The sequence below is a fragment of the Aquila chrysaetos genome, chromosome 11 (assembly GCF_900496995.4).
Source record: "Aquila chrysaetos chrysaetos chromosome 11, bAquChr1.4, whole genome shotgun sequence".
In the NCBI taxonomy this organism is placed as follows: domain Eukaryota; kingdom Metazoa; phylum Chordata; class Aves; order Accipitriformes; family Accipitridae; genus Aquila; species Aquila chrysaetos.
The window spans coordinates 31221703-31242720 of NC_044014.1; the positions used below are offsets into that span (position 1 = coordinate 31221703).

Here is a 21018-nt window from a genome sequence, read left to right on the forward strand (position 1 = left end):
AAGACCTAGTAATTTACCCTCATTTCTTGTTCCCTTATTTTTCCCTGTGATTGAACACTATACAAAGGCTACAAAAAAACCCCTTTAATTCTTTATCTAAATGACAGTGTTTATGAACTGCACACAAAACATTGGAGAAAAGAAAGATTCAAAAAGGCAATCTAGCTACCTCCAGAAGTTGCTCTCAGCAGTGGCAGGGAAAAGACTGACTTCTAGATTGTAGACTGACAGAGAACTGACTTCTAGATTATAAAAAACAATTACTCAGTAATTAGAAAGAGGAAACAACTGCCTTCTAATTCTGTCCGTGCTCACTGACATACCATATGGCCTTGAGCAAGTCATTCACTTTGTGACTCAGTTTACTCATCTGTTCTATGCAGAAGCCCCTGATGTAGGTATTTAAAGACTTAATTCATGATTGCAGAGCACTCTGAAATCCCAGAATTAAAGATATTAAATATAAGACATTGAGAAGAATGTATTCTGGCCCTTCCTTTGTAATATTTGGTTTGAAAGAAATAAATAGAGCATCTCTACGTGAAATTCTTGTTGCACTTGCAGAAAACTTGTGTTACTGGTAAAGTTCAGATACTACCCATGCCTCAGAAGCATCTGTTTAAAGCACCCGCTCCTACAGCTTCCCAACATCAAGTAAGGATGAGTAATCTTGAGGATTTCAAATACTTAAAACCAGTATTAACAGTATTTCTCAAATTAGGTGTCATATGTATATAGTGTATCTATAATATGCATGCTAATAACATGCATATTATATATGCATGGTATATTAAGTAGCAATGATTTATTATAAGTAGATTCATTATACCTTTATAAGCAGAGCTGTCACAACTGCAGCCCATGTTGTCCTGCAGTGCTGCATTCACTTACAAGCTTTTATTTACTGTGATGAACTTTTCATGAAAATCTCTCTGGCAGAAATTTCAGTCTTCGTTTCACACTGCAAGCTGTCTTTTACATATCTTTAAGCTGGAAAAGAACTGGCAATCTCTATCCAGAGGGATAAGTGGTACTACACACATATAATCAAGTGAGTATTGAAAAGGACTAAAAAGAGGACTATCTAATCATGTTTCACAGTATTGCTAAAAGTTCCCATTGTCTGACTGTAGTATAAGCTAGCTTTGAAACTATATAAACAAAGAATTTGGGAGGAACTAGGAAGAATAAGTTTCCTTTTCAAACTTGATATTTTGTCATAAATAACAGTTATTATGTCAAAGTCAGTGTCTCCCTCTCAAAAAAAAGCAACTGTCCCAATTACTCTGTGGTCTAATCAGACCTATGTGGGAAACTATGTTCTATAGTTTTCAGAAAACATCTGAAAGGGATGAAAGAGGCCATCTTCCTACTCTCTTAGGACTGAGAGAAGAAAACCATTAGAGCCTGGCTAGAGAAGAGCCCATGCTCACAAGATGCTTTCCCAAAGCTTGTCTGACACAAGAGACCTTAAGGAGAGAAAAAACCAACACACAGTAAAGCAGCAGACTAAAGCCTGCTAATGTTTTGTCAAATCCCGAGTATGTGAAGAACTTCCCCAAGAACTTAAGTTTACACCCTGCTCTATGTAAACAAGCAAGATCCCCCTCCTCTTGGTTAATCTCAACCACAAAATGAGCTGCAGAAGTCTCTACTTCCTTATTAACATTTAATAATGCCAGAGACACAAAATATTGAGGTATAAACTCGGAACAACTCAAAGCTGCAAGACAACGCAGGCTCCTGTCATCACCAACGTAGAGGAAGATCCCACCTGTATGACATGGACAGCTAGAGGATAACTCTTTAAGCATCTGCTGTTAACTGCTAGCAACAAGATACTGATTATAAAGAATTAAGTCCCTGTTACAGGAATTCTTTGCTTTTCAAACATTGGTTTGACCATATTCAAGACCCAAGTGGACAAAACCCTAAGAAATCTGATCTGACCTCATAGCTGTCTCTGCTTTGAGCAGGAGGTTGGAATAGGTAAGTTCCCAAGGGCCCTTCCAAACTGAATGATTCAATGATTTTTGTTTGTTTGTTTTCATAATTTTGTGCTTTTATCTATCATTGTCAATGAGAAGTTTTCATATAGCTTCTCATCCCGAGCCTCAAAAGAACCCAGAATGTGCAACTATTTTGCAATATTAAACCATTTGTTTAATTGAACAGTGGAACCTGTACCTTTTACTGAAACGAAGTAAAACAGGAATGACTTTTGAAAGGAACCACAAAAGTGATCCCTGTATTCTACAGACAAGGTGATACATATGAAGCAGGCAGTGAACTCCAAAGTTTCTTTCCAATTTGTTAGCACCTTTCTTGTTACTAAATCAAGAAAAGCACTCCACCCCTTCCACAGTTGAGAGGCCATTGAGAACCAAATAAAACTGCTAAACCAAGATGTATCTTTTTCCTTTGCAACATTTCAAGACATATCCACCCTGTTCAGTCATAAACACTGAACTTTACCAGCAGATTCTTTGCAGAAGGTAATAAAATCATTTTAAAAGTCTAACAAAAAAAATTCCGTTTAGAAGAGTTAGGGTAGCTTTGTGCATTCATCATCTCTCCAATTTCCGTGTCAGGTTTGCTTAGTTTGAGCTGAAAAGGAAGTTGGATCTTTCAGTTCAGCTCACATGAACTGGGTTCTGTCAGTCTTATGCACTGTTGACTAGAGTAAAGCTCTGCAAGTCAAATGAAGGTATTACAACTGCTCAATCCCATTAACCTTCATTTGCACACTCGGGTGTGCCCTTGCTAAAGCTTAATAAGCAAATATTCTGCAGATGGAGAAATACTCTTGCTTCTTTCTCTGTTTTGTATTGAATCCACACTGCACAAGAGTTAAGCCATAATTTTGGAGACATATTACTTTAAAGATGCACACAGGGACAGGCCAGTTTAAAGGTGATCTTTCTTACAATGCTTTTTTGGTGCAGAATGACACTTGGATATAACTCACATGCTTAATGCTCACACTCAACACCACACTAGCAAAGACCTGGCTGATGTCAACTTCATTTAGTTAGCCTGTCCCTATTCCCATGCTTTGAGTATATATACCTAAGCAGCCCCAAAGTGATTTTTTGTGGTTCCTGTTGGTAAAGATAATTTTTCTGAGTGGAACTTTATTCTGAAGAACTTTAACAGCTTTTATAAAGGAAAGAGACCACCTTCTTCCCCACCATCCACTAAGGAATCAGAGGATACTCCTAAAGGCCAGTTCTTAACATACTTATGAACAATCAGCTGCATATGGTTATAATGCATCTGTAAGAAATATCACATCAAATGATCTTAACCAGAGAATGGCTTATTTAGTATCTCTCAGTTCACCGCCTTCTCCTTGTATCCCTCGTGCAGATATTCCTGACCACTGTACTCCAACATTTATTTTCATTCTCCCCCTCTTTTTGCTTTTAGAGAAATAATCTCTCTCTCGCCACTGAAACACACCCCCCCTCGCCCCAAGCTAAAAAAAAAAGACTATTAAGAGTTTTGATGATTCAGATCATCCAGAATTTTAACAGCCCAAAGAGAAGTGTTTTCACATACGATACTGTATATGCATACAGCTTTACAGTTTATACCAGTTAAAAACCCTCTTATTTCTGTACAATGAAACTGCAAGAATTACTAAAAGGCCAGTGCCCACAAACCTTATGGGGCTGCTAATGGTCACGGGGTGGGGGGCGGTGGGGAAGAGTGCAAGGCTGACAAGGAAAGTAAAAGTGTAACATCATTTGCAGCCTATGATTCACGCTGTTCTGTTGTTCTTGGGCCAGAACAATTTTGCTGCTGTTCTGCACAGAACTAACCAGCCTGCAGACAGGTGTATCATTATCTCACTGGTACGGCAAATACCTCTGCTCATGTGGACTGTTTTAAAGCTACCTCCAATTTATCCTTTGTCATTGCCCTTAACAGAAAGAAAATTAAACTTCAGAAGTATAATGTTCATCAATAACAATTTTCATCTGTTCCACCCTCCCTCGTACACTCTTAGTTTTCAAGTGTATTTTGAATATGTATAGTTTACTATGAAAAGAAAGATGTGGATTTGGTATGGTTATCTAATGGAGAATTATCACATTTGTTATTATAAACGAGCTCAGACATCACAAGGCTATACGCAGTTTACTGCTCTTGTTGTTTATGCAGCCCTAGATAACCGTCAGATAAACGAAACTGCAATTGCAGCTCTCTCTAGAGTACAGTTAAGATAAATTGTCTGGATGGTAAAAATCAACAAAACCCTATAATCAGAGAAGAGTGTTTTACAGAGTAACTGAGCCACGACACGAAAACATGAAGCCCTCATCTAATCCACCCTCATAAATGAACCCTTCCCCAAAACTGATTCTTTTACACAAAGACTACATGCAGAGGTCTTTGAACTCAGATCTTACTGCAATCTAGGTCCTGCAAACATTCAGACATATGCTTAACCTTAAACATGCAAACAACTATTTGCAGGCTTTAATCAATGTCTTGGTGCAAGGAAATCACTGATATTTTTGTATCAGATGATTACTTTGAAGCATGAGTCACTGGAAAAGGGATAGATTTTGATCCTTATATGGTTCATCTTATTTATGCACAAGATCAACATTTTACAAAATATATTTATGCAATGGTTATCTTTCCAGTCACCTTTCATGCTTAGAGTTCTCTAAATAGAAATAACTGCTTGCTCTCCCCCTCCCTTTTAAACCTCTTCCCTGAAAATCCAGAAGTGCATTGGCACAAATTCTTATTTTTAATCATAGGAGGTCATAAACTACAACATACTCACAAAACACTCTTCTACTATGGTTTCTGATTTAAAACATTTACTCTAGCGACAATAAAAAGCCAAACCAAATCAAATCTTTGACTTTGGAAAAGACATGTTTCGGTTTAAGAGAAAATTTTATCGGTCATTCTAAATAGTGATTGATCATTTATCTAGGGAAGAAGAGTGTAAACCAAAACTGATATGCAGAAGGCACTGAAATATTCCTCAGTTTTTCTCTAGTGTTGGATATTAACTTCTTAGGAATTTAAAAAACATGTGGTACACATGGTGCTAAAAAACAAGGGAAACCATCCTCTGGCAGATGAGTAACATTTTAAAGCAATACAATTTACTCTCTTTTTTTTTTTTTAGTATCAAAACTCCAACACATGCACAAAAGATAATCAAAAAGCATCTTTGTAAACTTGCAGATGTGCAGAGGAATAAGATGAATGGGATTATGGGGGTTTTTCTCCCCCAAACAGTGACAAGTATATTCTAGAAACACTTGCTAAAAGACAAATACATACACGTCTAAGTGAAAAACACCAGCACAAAAACCCCACACCTTCTGCAGAACTACATTAAATTCAATTAAAGCTCAGAGCTATAGTTCCCATCATTTTAGTAAAAGAGAAAACTACAATTTCCTGGGCTTTTCAGTCCAGCTATCAACCCCCTGCTGCCAACACAGCACTTACAGAAGCCTGGGTCTGTCTCTGTGCAGCTCCTCTCCCTTCCCTTCATCTGCTTTGTTACTCTCAAAGACCTGCTGGCAAAACAGAGAGGACTCGGTGTCCTTACAGGAGACGAGAGAACGGGCAACGCATGACTTTCGTGGTCCTTACCTTCCACCTACTCAGAGACTGCACATCCAGCTTCCCTGTCCAAGTTACTTGGAGGGTATTTAAAACAGATGCTCAGAAATCTGAGGAGAATGAAAGCCAAGAGAGTTCAGATTTCCTTTAGAAACTGGGCTCCTTGATCCGCCTGATGCTGTTGACACTAAGGTGAGCATATGATAAGGGGAAGGAGGAGGGATTGTTAGAGAGCATCAAAGGCAGGAGACTGGGAGATGGGGTTTCCCCTGCCTGGATGTGACGCCCCTTCCTGCCTTCCCCCTTGGCTGGAAAGAAAATAAAATGGAGCCTAGGAGGGAGGGAGAGAGAGGGATAATCCTGCAGCTTCATCTGATTAGAGAAACTGGGCCTGTGCAGAGCCAGCAACGCCGCCAGGGAAACACAGGGAGGGAAGGCAAAGAGCGGCAGGAAGAGGAGGAGCAGAGGGGGAGGAATGGGAATGATAAGGGAAAAAGGAACATTATGAGAGGTATACAAAGGAACTGGCACCTGGGCCAAGCCACCCTGGATGCATTCAATTTCTACCCTCATGTAAATGTGAAATAACCAGGAGGAGAAACCCATTGCCTCTGGTAATCTGGAGCGATTGGGGAAAAAAAAGCCTCGCCAAACCCCAAACCCAGAATGCATCAGTTGTATAAGCACGGACCAGCAAAAGGGATGTCCCAATGGACTGCAAAGAGTGAGATTTTTTGTGCCGAGTAGGGAGAAATGACAAAGCAGCATGCTACAGATAGCTATCTAGCACGTCAGGGACAGGACACGATTTACAACAAATTTTCTATTGCAAGTCATTTTGCAGGACCTGTTTCCTCTTACTAAAACAAATCTTAGTTGAACCAAAGTGACTTTAAAAAAAGTACGTATCAGCACACGCACCGGGGCGCCCGCAGCGGTGGCCTCGGTTGCCCTCCCACAAGTCGCGCACCCCGGCAGCTACACGCGCAGCCGTTCCCTCCCTCCCGCACCCGCGCCGCTGGGCCCACGGCCGCCCGCCTGTGCGTGGCCACCCGCAACGCTGGGCTCACGGCCGCCCGCCTGTGCGTGGCCACCCGCGCCGCTGGGCTCACGGCCGCCCGCCTGTGCGTGGCCACCCGCAACGCTGGGCTCACGGCCGCCCGCCTGTGCGTGGCCACCCGCAACGCTGGGCTCACGGCCGCCCGCCTGTGCGTGGCCACCCGCGCCGCTGGGCTACTGCGCCCGCGGGGGATCCCCAACTTGCGGGAGGCCGCGGCCAGTCCGGCCCTCGCTGCGCGCAGCGTGAAGGCAGCGCTGCGCCCTCGCGCTCGGCCTGACATAGGGGCTCGCTGGCAGGGTCCCGAGGGTGCTGCTGTTAAGGATCCCCTGTCTCATCCTCCCCCGGCGGGGAAACCCTGCCTTGATGACTCGGGCATCCGGGTCCCTCCAAGCTGCCAGGTGTGACCCACGGTGCGCTGGGGAACGCCAGGGACAGATGTGGCCGGCAGAGTCTTGTCCCCATCCACGGTGGCCCGTTTCTGTAAAGTATCTCCTCTTGCACGCACCTTTGTCAGCTGCTACGCTCGGTCCTTTCCCAAGCACCACTCCTTGTCTCCGCACTGCGAGTCGCTTTCATTTGATTCTGGCCTATTCCCCTCCCTTTAAAGCTTCACACAAGGCAGGCTGGTTGGATCTCTGATAGGGCAAGGAGAAGGATGCCAAAACATCAGAAAAAAACCCTTTCAAGTCCTCCTTCTCTCTGTTCAGGAAGGAGTTAATACCATTCCTCTAAAACACTTAGAGCACATTGTCATTTTGTTCCTAAGTCTTCAACCAGTACCCTCCCGTCATGCCTAGCTCGGTTGGGAGAGGGGGACCAAGACCCCCCTCCCGATGCTTTTAGGAATGCAAGACTGCTCCCCGAGTCTTCAAAATGGGCTGCGAAACCAGTCGTCTTCTGCGTGTTTCCAGGCTTTGTTCCCAACACACACACCCACACACACTCACTGAGCGATTACTCCCTCGGGCTACAGGTCAGGAAGCATTTCGGGGGTTAACAGCCATGCACGGGTCAGCAGCAGCTTTCCAACTGTTTTACTTTACTTGCCATGTTTATTACAGCAATGAAGCAGAGCAGGCACTTGAAGTAGCTGTTTTGTGCTGACCTGGTGCATCCTTCCTGCAAGGCCAGAAACAGAAGCTCCTTGGACCCATCGCTTTCAGAGCATTCTTACCAGCAGTTCCTGGCAGCCCAGGATTACGCCCAGGCGACTCTCCTCCCAGTGGTATAGGACTGCAACAGTGCTGCAGGGAGAGGACAACTCTACTGTATTTTGCTTCCTTTCTTTTTCCAGCAAAAGACCTTTGGCTGACATGATGAGACACAACCCTGGCACTCATAGCTATTCCAACGTTGTTCCATGGGTACCAGTGGCCAGCTGTGAAACAACTCAGTGTGTGACCCTTCCAGTCAAATGCATCTTCCAAACTTGTCCCTAGTTACCCAAATGATGTCCCAAGAACATATAAAGGATACAATGTGAGGATAATACTGCATTTCTCTTTTTCTTTAAACACTCTACAGGAGGAAGTTGCATAGCTCTCGTCCTGGCTTTGGTATGTCCAGCAAGGTTGACTATTTTCATTAAAAGCATCAAAATATGCTTACTAAAAGACACTGGTGACCAACTTTTACCTCAGCAGGTTACACATCTGGGCACCCATAACAATGCGATTAGCATACAACTTTTTCATTTTACATTTAGTGAGAAAAGGCGTAAAGATGTCTGAAATTCAAATTTGGAGAATTTACTCTGTAGCTTTCTTCAACAAAGTTGACAGTTAAAAGAAACCAAGAAGTCAAATAGCCTACAGATACATTAGGCTAAGTCCAGACAATGTTGATGAATTTGTTTAGGCAAGAAGGGAAACATTGTTTTTCAACAGGATTTTTGCAGAACAGTTCTGCCACTGTTGCTGAGCCTGACTAGTATTCACGCTTCCGGAGAACTCCACCCAGGGTTTAAACATGTAAGAACGTGTTTAATTTCATGAAAGCGAAGTCCTACGCCAAGCCATGGAAAAGAGCTTTCAAGATGACTATTTACTGATTTGGGTGCTTGAACATCAGAAGAAAGCAAGCCACCAGCCCCATGACTTTGAGTCACCTCATGTGAGGAAAGGCAGTTAGCTCTGCTTGCCTGCCGAAGAAGGGCACCACCAGGCAGAGCTGCCAGACCCGCAGGCCAGCTTTTGTCACCCCAGCCTCCGTCCAGGCAATCAGGGCTTCCACATTCAAGAGAGAAGCAGCCCAGTCCTAGCCCAGAAGCCCTTTGTCTAACCTAAAATTCACTAACCAGACTTTGGCCGACTACCCCTCTTTCTGAAGAGGGCATGGAGTGGGAAAACCATCCTGATCTCTTGGTTCCTCCATATAAGACCTAAAGACTTGTACGGAAGCCCTCCTTTCTCCCCTCCCCATTTATAACCCTACAGCCTTTTCTTGCGCTGCCTGGACTGCTGTCATTTGTAGTAACTTTTCCATGCCAGGTGGGGCGATTTGGACCTGCCCAGACTGCAGTTGCTGAACGCCTCCATCAGCCTTGAACCTCGCGAGCAACGCTGCTGGCAGAGGTGCTCTTTGAGGAGGCAGGTCCCAGTGCCCCGGGTGGGAGAGTGCCCTGCTGGAAGTGCCTTTCTGAGCTGACTCACAAAAACACTGCTTGCCATTTGTTCATACATCCCTGTCAGGGGACTCTGTATGCAAACCCTGGAAGGCTGATATTTGCTGTCTGTTGATTCAAAGCCACTCAAGCCAGTGAAACTGCACCTGCAACCAGGCTGATTTTAGCTTAATGCATTTCTGGAATATGTTCTAGTCTCCAACAATAATGTAGCCCTCCAGGAACAACGTAGTGTCTTGTGGGTAATGCTGCTCATTTGCCTTAATGTCATCTGCCACAGTCAATTTGGATCAAGCCTTGAATATCTCCATTGTAAAGTATTTTTGAGCGTTTCCGAAGAGTAACAGCAATTTAGCACAGTCTGAGAGCCTTCAAGATAATAACTAATGCACCACAGCCAAACTTAACTTTTACTATGCCTACAACCAGTCAGAAGCTCTCCACTCTAGATACTGCTAGCCCCTTACTGAAATTGGCATTCTGTATCAGTGCCAGGTTTTCAGTTTTTGCTTATGTTCGGATACCCAAAATAATTTCAGTCAGTCCAGTATAGGAGCTAGCACAGCAAGTGCTTTCACACACACTTGAGGCAAATGAAATGCATCTGAGACTGTTTGAAAACATAAAACTGACCATCAACTTCCATTTGATGTAAGAAGCACAATTATTTCTAACACAGAATTTTACAAAGAAAGCAATTCTGTCAGATAAGCAATATCACAAAAACTTCAAATCAAAATTTTAGATAAACACGCAACAGCTGTAATTCAAAGATAATTTATAGACAGAATCCATCTGACCACATGTTAACGCTCTACTTAAGAAAGCAATGCCATTTATACATAAATGCTTAACTTACTAAAAATATCTGCAACTCTAGGCCATCTTCTCTTGTACAGGAGTTATTTAAGAAAATGAGCTCTTCTCAAACTCTCAGACTTCCCAGCATTGACTGACTAAGAACTAGACTCAGAAAATAGTGTTTAGGTATCTATGTCCAAACAGTCCTCAGAATCACAACCTACCTCTATTGTCATTTCCCCTAAGTGTAAACCAGTCTGTGTTATTTCTGCATTCCTTCCCCTTCTCCTACCATTCCCAGCACTCATCAGACTCCACAGTGAAAACCTTACGCTGCAGGGTTAGATGAGCACTAGTGCTAAGGCAGAGTGCAAATACGTGGAGTGGGGGGGTGTGTAAAACCACACCAACTTGGACTGGCCTCGACTGCTGTAGAACAATCTGCTTGGGCCAGTGTGCATGAATACTTTTAGCCTGCATAAATCAACACTTGGCATTAATGACTTGAAGAATTCTCCACTGAGAATTAGGGAAAAAGTGAGAGTGAACATGGCAATCTTTTCTAGTGATTAGTCAATACGGGGACAGAAGACTGGGGTCCAGTCTCTATTCTAAGGGTGGTTTATTCATTTAATCCAATGAGCATTCCTCACTACAAAACCTGAGACCGAACCCTTCCCCTAGAGATCCTTATCGCCTGAGCTGCACTACAACGCATATGATAGCCTAATAAAAAGCCACAGTTAAAAAGCAGTAACAGCCTTACTCTTTTAGGACTCTACTATTATATATTGAAGATAGATAAATCAATAGAAAAAAGCCATTTTTATACATCTAATTAAGGACATGCCAGGTTTGGGGCGGGGGGTATATCTATCTTTAGAAAAGAATAGCTGTCAGACACATTTAGAGTGTTTATATCTAGTGAGCAGCATGACGATGACTTCTTCTTCTGCCTGGGAGAAGATAACCTCTGGTCAGGCAGTCCAATTGTAGCAAGTATGGTCTATAAATAAGCCTCTATTCTGCAGTTCTATTTTTCTGTGAAAAGGAAGATGATTTGTGTGGGTTTATCTCATCTGTTGGTTTCAGAAAGTAATTATGAAATCTGCCAGGTCATCTACATTCATCTTTCTTGGGAATAATGCTGTAACACTGACATGACTTTTTTCAAGGAGCAACATAGATGTAGTACTCGTCTTTGTGGGATTAATCTTTTTGAAAGCTGTCAGGCTTTTTAGTACTGTGAAAACTGGTGGTTTTGAGCTGTGTCATCTTCTTTCTTTTTCATCTTAGATTTAAGAGCAGCTTTCTCAACAAAGCAGACTGGTTCTTTTGCCTTTATTTTGCCTTGGCAGTTTGCAAGGCAGCCTGCTGATATAAGCAATCTCATATATTTCAAAGACTTAGCAAATCTCTACACAGCACTATTTTTTTGTTTGGTTATCAAATGAATAGAACAACAGCTGATTATGGAGAATGCAAACAAGATCCCTCTTTTAATCTTCGGTTTATAACAAAACATGCTTTCATTACACGAAACCCTAAATCTCATCTTAAATCAAGGGACTATCACATGGACACTCTGCTCTCACTTCTCCTTTTCCCAGATCTCATTTCCTCCCATGCACAACCACCAGAATGTCTCCCCTGTTCTCTGCAGTTGCTTAATATCCAGTAGCAAAAAAAATAAATAATTGCATAAAAAAATAACCCTTCAAGCCAGTTTTGGGGTAGCCATAAGCTGCCTTTCATGCAGTAAGGGCTTTGGCCTTTTTGAGAATTTAATCACATATTTAGCTTCACTCCGCATTTCATTGCTAGTCTTCCATCTGTTCTGTTACTCTCAGCTGGAAAGGAGGCAAGCCAGCACCACATACGACAGCAGAGCTCCCAGGGCCTGGTCCCAGAAAAAACCACAAAAAAACCCATAACACTACACTTTGAGAAGTCACCAATAATTCTGTCCTATGTGACTTGTCCACCAAGACACTCTTACAAATTTGGATCTGAACTCTTTTCAAAAACACATTCATGTATATACTAAACCTCTTTAGTTTACTTTTGCAAATCGTGTGATTCAGAAAAATTATTTGCTCTTTGGATGACAAACAGAAACAAAAGTATCAGAGTCTTTTCAGGATCTTAGCTGGTGCCCAGGGCTGAGTGCTATGAACAAAGACTGCTGTAGAGACAGTCGGCTCTACTCAATGGGAGTCGAGCATCTAAATAAAGACTTGAACTTTGATGCCTCAATTCCCAGATGTAAAATGAGGAAATGGTATCAACGAGAAGCTGGGGAAAGCACCAAGGAAAACACTGTACAAGAGGAAAGTACTGCAGCCTGGGAGCATAATTTCTGACCCTGATGCACTTTGAAAAAACATAGCTCTGCAGCTCCAAGAAAGGCTTTGTTTTCCCATACGACTTGGAATATTCCCAAGCAATTTAGACCACAGTCATCAGAATATAGCTGTCTGTTGGCCCCATGGCCTATGGATTAACTCCAGTCCACTTAACACTCCTAATCCAGCCTCCCTTTTCCTGGACAATATGCTTGGGCAGCATGTCCATCCCCATTTCTGTCCCATGCAGCAGAAGCCTTCCTATACTGGTCTCCCTGGCTTGTCTCGGATGAGCTGAGAGGCTCATCCAGGATATGCTGGGATGAGAGTATGATGGAAGGGTGTCCTAGTTTCAGCTGGGATAGAGTTAATTGTCTTCCTAGTAGCTGGTAAGGTGCTATGTTTTGAGTTCAGTATGAGAAGAATGTTGATAACACTGATGTTTTCAGTTGTTGCTAAGTAACGTTTAGTCTAAAGTCAAGGATTTTTCAGCTTCTCATGCCCAGCCAGCGAGAAAGGTGGAGGGGCACAAGAAGTTGGCACAGGACACAGCCAGGGCAGCTGACCCAAACTGGCCAACGGTGTATTCCATACCATGGGACGTCACATCCAGTATAGGAACTGGGGAGTCGGGGCGGGGAATCGCTGCTCGGGGACTAGCTGGGTGTCGATCGGCGGGTGGTGAGCAATTGCACTGCGCATCATTTGTACATTCCAATCCTTTTATTATTGCTGTTGTCATTTTATTAGTGTTGTTATTATCATTATTAGTTTCTTCTTTTCTGTTCTATTAAACCGTTCTTATCTCAACCCACAAGTTTTACTTCTTTTCCCGATTTTCTCTCCCATCCCACTGGGTGGGGGGGGGAGTGAGTGAGCGGCTGCGTGGTGCTTAGTTGCTGGCTGGGGTTAAACCACGACAAAGGGAGATGGAGGTCAGAGGCTGCAGGAAAATTGGGGGAATTTGAAGAAGATTTGGATCTACTCCCTGTGGCTGCCTATATCAGACCACCCTCACAAGAGGCATGACCCTTGATTAAATGAAACAGAGACAAAATTATTATGCAACCAACATACCAGGGTGACATTCCAAATTAGACACAAGCTGAGAGCAACAGCACTGTATAGTAAATAAGGCTTGCACAAATAAGACCTATAAATTAGTACACACAGATTTCAGAGCAGACCCAGAGCAAGGGAATAACACTATTTCAAGTGTATCCAGTGTCAGAGGCAGTCCAGGGAGATGGACTGTAAGCTCCAGGCTAGCTCTGCCTGCAATAATCTCCAGGGTTGACTCTGACAGATTGAAACGCAGTAACAGTGTTTATGCAACTAAATCTTGTTCTAATCTACTAGTTTATGTAACCTTTGCTCGTGGACATACTGCCTCGTAGGTCTCAGGAATCTAAAGAAAATCTTCTTTTTTTTAACTCTCTCCCATCCTTCAACCACTAGTTGCCAAATAAACAAATTGATTGTCAGAGATCTCATTTATTCTCTTTGAGGAAAAATTACGTTGGTAGGGGAAAAAAAAGGTATCAACTAAAGTCCTAAAAACAACTGTACTTCTCTACACATACAACCGAAGTTATATAATAAGCTTGCTAATGGTAGGCAGGTGTCCTTCAGGTTAGCATTTCCAACCACAGAACGTACCATTCAGAAATTGTTTACTTAGCTGCTAGGGAAAAAATACAGCTTTCTAGCATTCAGACATTACCTTTCTGAATAAAGCAAGGCAACAGTATCTGTGGGAATGACACTGATTCTTCTTAGCTTGAAAGATTTACTTTCATCCTTCTTGTATTTCTTGCATTTCCCAGAACATTTTCACATATATTTAAAGTGAGGAGCTAACAACAGGAACAGTGTGCAGCATTTTTGCTGTGGCAGTCATCATTCTAGTGATTACTACGTGAAGCGTGCCCACTTGAGCTTATTTCAGTCCTTCCTGGCTAGGCTCTAACCTAGATTTGTGAAACAATTTGAGTTAAGATGAACCCTTTTTAGGTTTTTGGGGTTGCAGGCTTTTTTGTTATGTTTTTTTGCCGCCAATTGAATAGTTCACATAGCTGCTGCAATGTTGCCCATGTGGTGCTTGTTATCTACACTATACCTGATTTAATTTCTAACCCTCTGTATTGAGGATTCATGCAAAGACCAAAGCTGATTGATATCACTTGGAATTAAATGTATTTGGAGTGAAATCCTATTGCATTAGGTGTATTTAGGAGAGATCATTATGGTTTTTTGATGGATACTAGACACTATCAGTCCTAGACAAATACTCTGTAAACAGATCAGGTATTCCTTATTATTTGTTGCAAAAGCAGTATAAGAACAGACACAGTGCCTTTTTCTACTAAGTCCCTTTACATATTAGGATGGTCTCCTCGTGGATTCTGTGACCACATTGAACTGTTGATTCTGGCAGTGCCAGAAGCTGGGTCCCAGTAAGGCCAGCCCTGCTCCAGCTCTGCTTTGTGCGCTGGTTTGCGAAGGAAAGCCAGCAGAGGAGCCCGAGGAGGGTGCCCGTCCTCCCCTCTGCCCACTGCTTTGCCAAGAGAAAGGGATCACTTATGCAGATGAAATAAGGACTTAATTATATGAAAAGTTTATTCTTTTTTCCCAACACTCAGGATTTAAAATTTTTTTTTCTTACAGCTTTGACCCTCAAGATCTCACTACAGTCTTGCCCAGGCTTTTGGGCAACTTTTTTTTAAAAAAAAAAAAAACCACAAGAACATATGGGATGGCATCTGTAAATTTGTTGTTGCTATACATGGAGCGGTTTTAGGTGCATGCGCCTACAGAAACAACCGAAAGTTAAAGCAAACAGACCTTCAGCTTTCAGTATCTCATTCCAGTTGTATGTGTTCCCAAAAACAAACAGCAAATTTTGCTCTCAGTTAAAAGTTTGCATCCAGTAAGGCTGTACCAATTAGGACTATATTACATATGGTATAATTGCTATGCCATATATATGATTTTGTGCTTTCCTGTACTTCACCCAAATCTTAAGATGCATTCCTGTCTATAGATTCATCTGCCTGCCTGCAATCCCTGCCCATTTGTCTTACAGGTCTCATACATTATTTACATTATGTCTGGCCTAAAACCATTATCTGTTCCAGATGGAGTGAGAGTTAGGCAATATTGCCTAAAATAAAAACTAGTCTTGCCTTAGAGCAAGAACAAAAATATTTGTTGTTCATCGCTGCAGCTGTGTGAACGGTTCATTTTGCATGTGTACATAAGTAATCTTGCAAGGCCTTGTCAAAGTTACAAAGTTTAGATTACTATTACCAAGGCTAGGTGGTGTACAAAACCAGAATAAAAAACCAGATATTGCCCCCAAAAAGCTTTAAAGCCATGCAAGCCAGAGCTTTGCAAGTAATTTTCTCTGCAAAAATATCTACAGGCCTCATGCACATCATCTGTGAGCTTGGAACTTATTAATAAAAGTAACTTTAAAAGAACATTTTGTACTGTTTTTTCTTAAAACAGCAACAGCTGCTAACTTTCTTAATGCAATTTACACTAGCAAAAAAACCCCACAACCATGAGAACACGTTCCAGTAAAAGCAGACTTGTTATTTCTGAAATTCCTATTGTAACACATAGGAAGAAAAAGTCAAGTGAAAGGAATAAAAGTTCACATTCTCTGCATTCTGTTTCGTACAGAAAAAAAGTCACCTTTAAGAGAACTTTTTGGTTTGCTCTATCGATTCACACCAAAGCCCAACTTTGGACAGGAGGTGGTGCTATAGCTTGCATAAATGTTACTATTAGGCAACAGCAACAGTTAAAGCATACTGGAAAGAAAAGGTAAAAAAAAAGAGAAGCATTCTGAGTTCTGTAGAAGTGCTGATATGCAGACTTTACCTATGTATACTTTCACATCAGTAGGTATACCATAACACTGCTGAAAAGATTTATAAGAAGGCCCTAAAGAGAAATCAACGGCATTATGTGTTCATGTCTGTCAGGGACTTCAAAAACCCAGCAAAAGATGAGTATCAAAGCATGGAAAAAAATCTGTCTTGCACAGCATGCTCTGTGCAAGCTGTAGCAGCTTTTCACATGCTCAGGGTTCCACTGACCAGTTCTGTGCCAGAAGGAAACTGACGGGACAGATACACTCAGGTGGAAGGTTTGCGCATGCCTAGAAAGCATTCTGCCTGCCTCTCCCCAAAGAATATCAAGGTTAGCTGCAGTGTCAGGGCTTTTACTGAGCTGAGCTGAAATACCGAAGCAGGAATCCAAACCCCTTAACTAGGTTAATGCTATCTTCCCCCACTCCCCGCCTTTTCTTCTTTTGCTGTCTTTCTCCCTAGGCCCTTCTAGAGGCACCAAACATGGCAGCTTTCAGAGACTTTTTCCTGCTGTCCATGTTGGCCCTGTCCCTATCCCCATTTCATACCTGTAATTTTACTGGGAGAGCTGCTGTTGTAGCCTGAGACACTCAGAGTTAGAGTGCTTAAAAGGCAACCACCATCGACAGCAAAGCTGAGAGAAAACAATGTTGGCAGATTCATTCCCTTCTCGATGTACTTACTCTCCCATCCCCATCTTTTCTTTTGGAAGGAAACTAACAAATGACTAACAAACGACTCCCAGAATGAATCCAAAGGATAGTTTAAGACAGAGTAGATTTTTCTTTCACATTCCCTTTTCTGAAACAGTCAATTATCCATAGCCTGCTAAAGCTAAGAACTAGATGTTCAAGGCCAACAGTAGACTGTGGGAGAAATTCTTATCTCAGTTACACAAGTGTGAATCTGGAGGAACTCCAGTTATTAAACAGTCTATAAAATAAGCATAACAATAATAATTATTTCAAAAAGCTTTTGTAATGGTTAACTACCAGTAATTAATGGTGGTGCAGAAATTGGGAGCCTGGGAAAGAAAGGCACTATAGAAATTCTAAGTATTCATTTTTTCTTCCATTCACAATTACTCTTCTCGATGTAATCTATTTGTTGTAGTTAGGGTGCCCATCAATGCTCCCTGCAGACCCTAATCTATTATGTCCCTAACTGATTCACCAGCCTCAATAAAATTAGTCATAAATTTATTTGGAAAAAAAAAAAGTCTACCTCTTTCTAGATGCCGTTCTAACTGAAGGTACCACCAACATGAAAGTCAAAATTCACAGAAACAAGGAAGTGGGTGCAAAGGCAGAAGAGCCTGAATACATTTAACTTAAAATGCCTGGATTTAAAGACCATTCCAAGGCTGCCAAATGGGATTAAAGTTTAAAAAAAAAAAAAAAAATTTTAAATATCCTTTCATTGAAAGGGATCTGTTGTAACTTTAAGATTATTAATAAATTACAGTAGGGATTAGACTTTAGAGGGAAACTGTCAACCGAATTATGCTAGAATTACTCATCATTAGATGGATCTACTAATGCTTATGATTCTACAGCTGTATCTTCAAGTATTTCCTCCATCCTCTGTCAGGGAATGTTCCTACAAACAGAATTAAGTAATTACATGCAGTTGACTTGATTGTAAACAGAACGGTATAAAAGTGCTAAGCAAATATTTCACAAAAATATCCAATTAAAAAATACATACATTTCAATTTCACCCACTCTAGTGGAAATTATATCATGTGATAAATGATGCAAATGCGTTACTTAAGTTGGTGTCTCGCGAGTAATATGACAACACTGTTTTTAAATTAACACATTTTAGAAAACTGTTTTGTGACAGAATATTCTTTAGCTTGAGCATTCTGACTTTTAAAATCAACTCCTTAAGAGACTATAATCCATTTTCAATTATCTTTCTATTTTTCAGAGCATTTAAGAGCAACATTACAGCAGGTTTTCAGACCTACCTGTTCTACACAACTCTTCCAGTGACCACATCTGCATTTTCAACACCAGTTTCAGCTTGGCATTTCTTTTCAGCAGAAATTTCTTGAATTCCTTTTCAGCAAAAAGAAAGCCTCCCCCTGAGCAGCTATAAAAATGATATCATTATTTCAGCGTTCATAACGAGACTAACTACCACCAATGCAAGCAAATCATCTATAAGCAAAGTGCTGTCAGACACACACAGTAAAAATGACAGTATTCGGTATCTGCCCAGATGATGAGCTATGCAATTTCATGAGAATGTGTATTTTCAAAAATATGATAGGAATGTGCCACCTGAGTTAGAAAAACAGAACATGGAGGAAAACATGCTTAAGAAATATTTATTACTATTTGGGGGCCTGACTCCTTACTTTTGTTGCTAATACTAGAAAAATCATTAAAAAGTGGGGAGAATATAGCATCCTTTACCCTGTGTTCTAAACTAGGATGTCTCGGTGATTACCCTGAAGTATAGTAAATATAATTTTGTAGTTACAAACAGAATTTTTATGTGGGCTTTTAAAGGCCAAGGTTTTACTGTAAGAAGCGAGACCTGGCTATGCACACTGAAAAATGTATACGTTAAGTTACAAAAAATGCATCAGAAACTTAGAATATTTATAGTACAATATCTAGGTCCACAAAACATAAAACTCTCAGCTTGCTCTCAGCTGTTCCAGAGATAAACTCTCTCTGAGAAAACAAAATTATTTTTCAAACCCAGCAGGTGAGAAACACAACTTAATAAATATTCACAGCATCAGCTGAGAAGCAGAGTGTGTGAATCAATCCTGGTCAAGGCTGGAATGGGCAGAATACATACTTAAGGCAATACTATATACTTGAACAGACTTGTTAAAATGCCCAAACGTAGGCAGACAGTGTCTTAGGACACTTCCAGAATTCTCTCTGATACAATAGTGAAGTTACAGTATGTGAACGTGGCAGATCAGTATTATTTTATATTTGAACTTAGAGCTGAGGTTTTAAAAACAATAAAAGAAATCATACCATCTTATGGCTGGAAGCAATCAGGACCATAATCAGACACAGAGTGGACCCAGAGAAACATCCTTCATCTGTTGCTCCTGGGCTTTCCTATACTATGTGCTGGAAACAGATGCATTCAGACATGTGGCAAGTAGTATTTATATGTTTGGTTTATATTAATTTAGTTCCTTCAAGCATGGTAAGGTATAGGATCAAACAGGGAACCTGTAAAGAATTAGGGCTAAGAAGGAGGTTAGTGATCAGAGATAAAAGAGGGTATAATTTTGTTCCTCATGTCCTGTATTTACTTTGATTTCCAACTGGTACAAGAACTCAGAACAGAAAGACTAGAGAACAGGAAGTTTGTGGTACAGCACAGAATCAAAACTAAAGCTCCCTGCTTAGCAACTTCACCATTAATGCCTTCCACAGGAACTTGGAGAGGGTGAGATCTGCTCCACCAGGCTCACCCCATCCCACCCACTGACCCACTAAAACAAGAGCTGAATCAGCAGATGGTTATTGCTTCCTAGACATACACACTTCACACCCCTCTACACAGGCGGCACAGCTTGTATGGGAGACAGTGCATCTGGCTAGGATCATTTTAACTGTTCAGTAGCATTCTGTAAAGCAGCCAGATGTTTAAAGCAACTTTAGCACTCCTCACACAGACATAAAAGTAAGCTCAAGCAAGAACACTGTAACAGAAAGCAGAGTTGTTGTTCTTGCCACACAACTCAAAACTTTCAGTTGTCTCAAACTTGCTTATAGACATTATCCTGACAAGTGCAAAACTGCTGAGCAAAAAAATCTATACTTCAATATTACTACTAATTCAATGTAGAAATAAGAATAACAAAAGCATTGACTATGCAATGTTTATTTAATAGCTAACTATATTAAAAGTGCAAAACTGAAATACACGGAGCTTTTTCTTTTCAGATTAAAAACTACCTAAATACTTTCTTACTTATGGAGGACTCAAAAATTAATAGAAAAAGCTAAGCCACACTAGATCTACAGCAGGACATTGTAAATGCAATTAAAAGAATTATAAGATTCCACAGAAATAGAGGATATTTCATTAGAGTCCTACTGGTTTAATTCCTACATATTTCTTAGGCTTTTAGATTAAATGGCACTATGCAAATGCATGAAATAGTTGTGAACAGAACAAGCACGTATAATACAAGCAGTTGATAAATTTAAGGTATAGATTCTCGTCATACCAGCTCAGAAAGAAGCAAGCGTTAGCGGGCAACAAGTGAAGGTGAATAATTTTGTTTCTGAACTACGCACGAGTAATTTTATTAGTTAAGATCTATTGCGTTGTATTTGTTACGCACACAAGAGATTACAGATCGTTACATTCGTAAATACAAATAGGAAAAGCTGTAACTGCAATTGTCTAAAAAGCTCTTCTGCGTTCTCTGGGCTTGCGCCGTTTGTTAAAAGTTTTACACGAGCGCACGCTAATTTCTTGCCCGCCCGGATTTTCAGAACTAAACTACTAATATCAAAGTCTTTTTCGGAGCATAACCGTAGTCTCCGAAGCTCTCCCGCGTAGCCAAGGCCGCACGGGTTGTTCTCGGGCCGACAGAAGATGTCTCTCGCGCGGCGGCTACTTCCCCGCCTGCTGCCACAGCTCCCTCCCGCGCCGCCACGGCCGAGACCCGTTACACTCCGCGGTGGCTGTCCCTGCCCGCCCGCCCGCCCTCCCGGG

General features: G+C 41.4%; 1 protein-coding gene across 4 annotated transcripts in view; it reads right to left on the reverse strand.

Moving 5' to 3' along the window:
- The window catches only part of GPRIN2 (G protein regulated inducer of neurite outgrowth 2), a 32897-nt gene extending 14539 nt beyond the window's left edge, over positions 1–18358 (reverse strand). Inside the window, exons 1-2 of one of the 4 annotated variants that reach the window (XM_030031188.2) lie at positions 5632–5971; positions 5485–5552 (exon numbers count right to left, since the gene is read on the reverse strand). The gene's annotated coding sequence lies outside the window, so the exon portion shown is untranslated. Of the gene's footprint in view, positions 1–5484; positions 5556–5631; positions 5972–7166; positions 7231–18280 lie in introns of those variants that run through there. The other 3 variants (XM_030031189.2, XM_030031191.2, XM_030031192.2) reach the window with 3 other exon arrangements.
- Positions 18359–21018: the final 2660 nt, after the last annotated feature.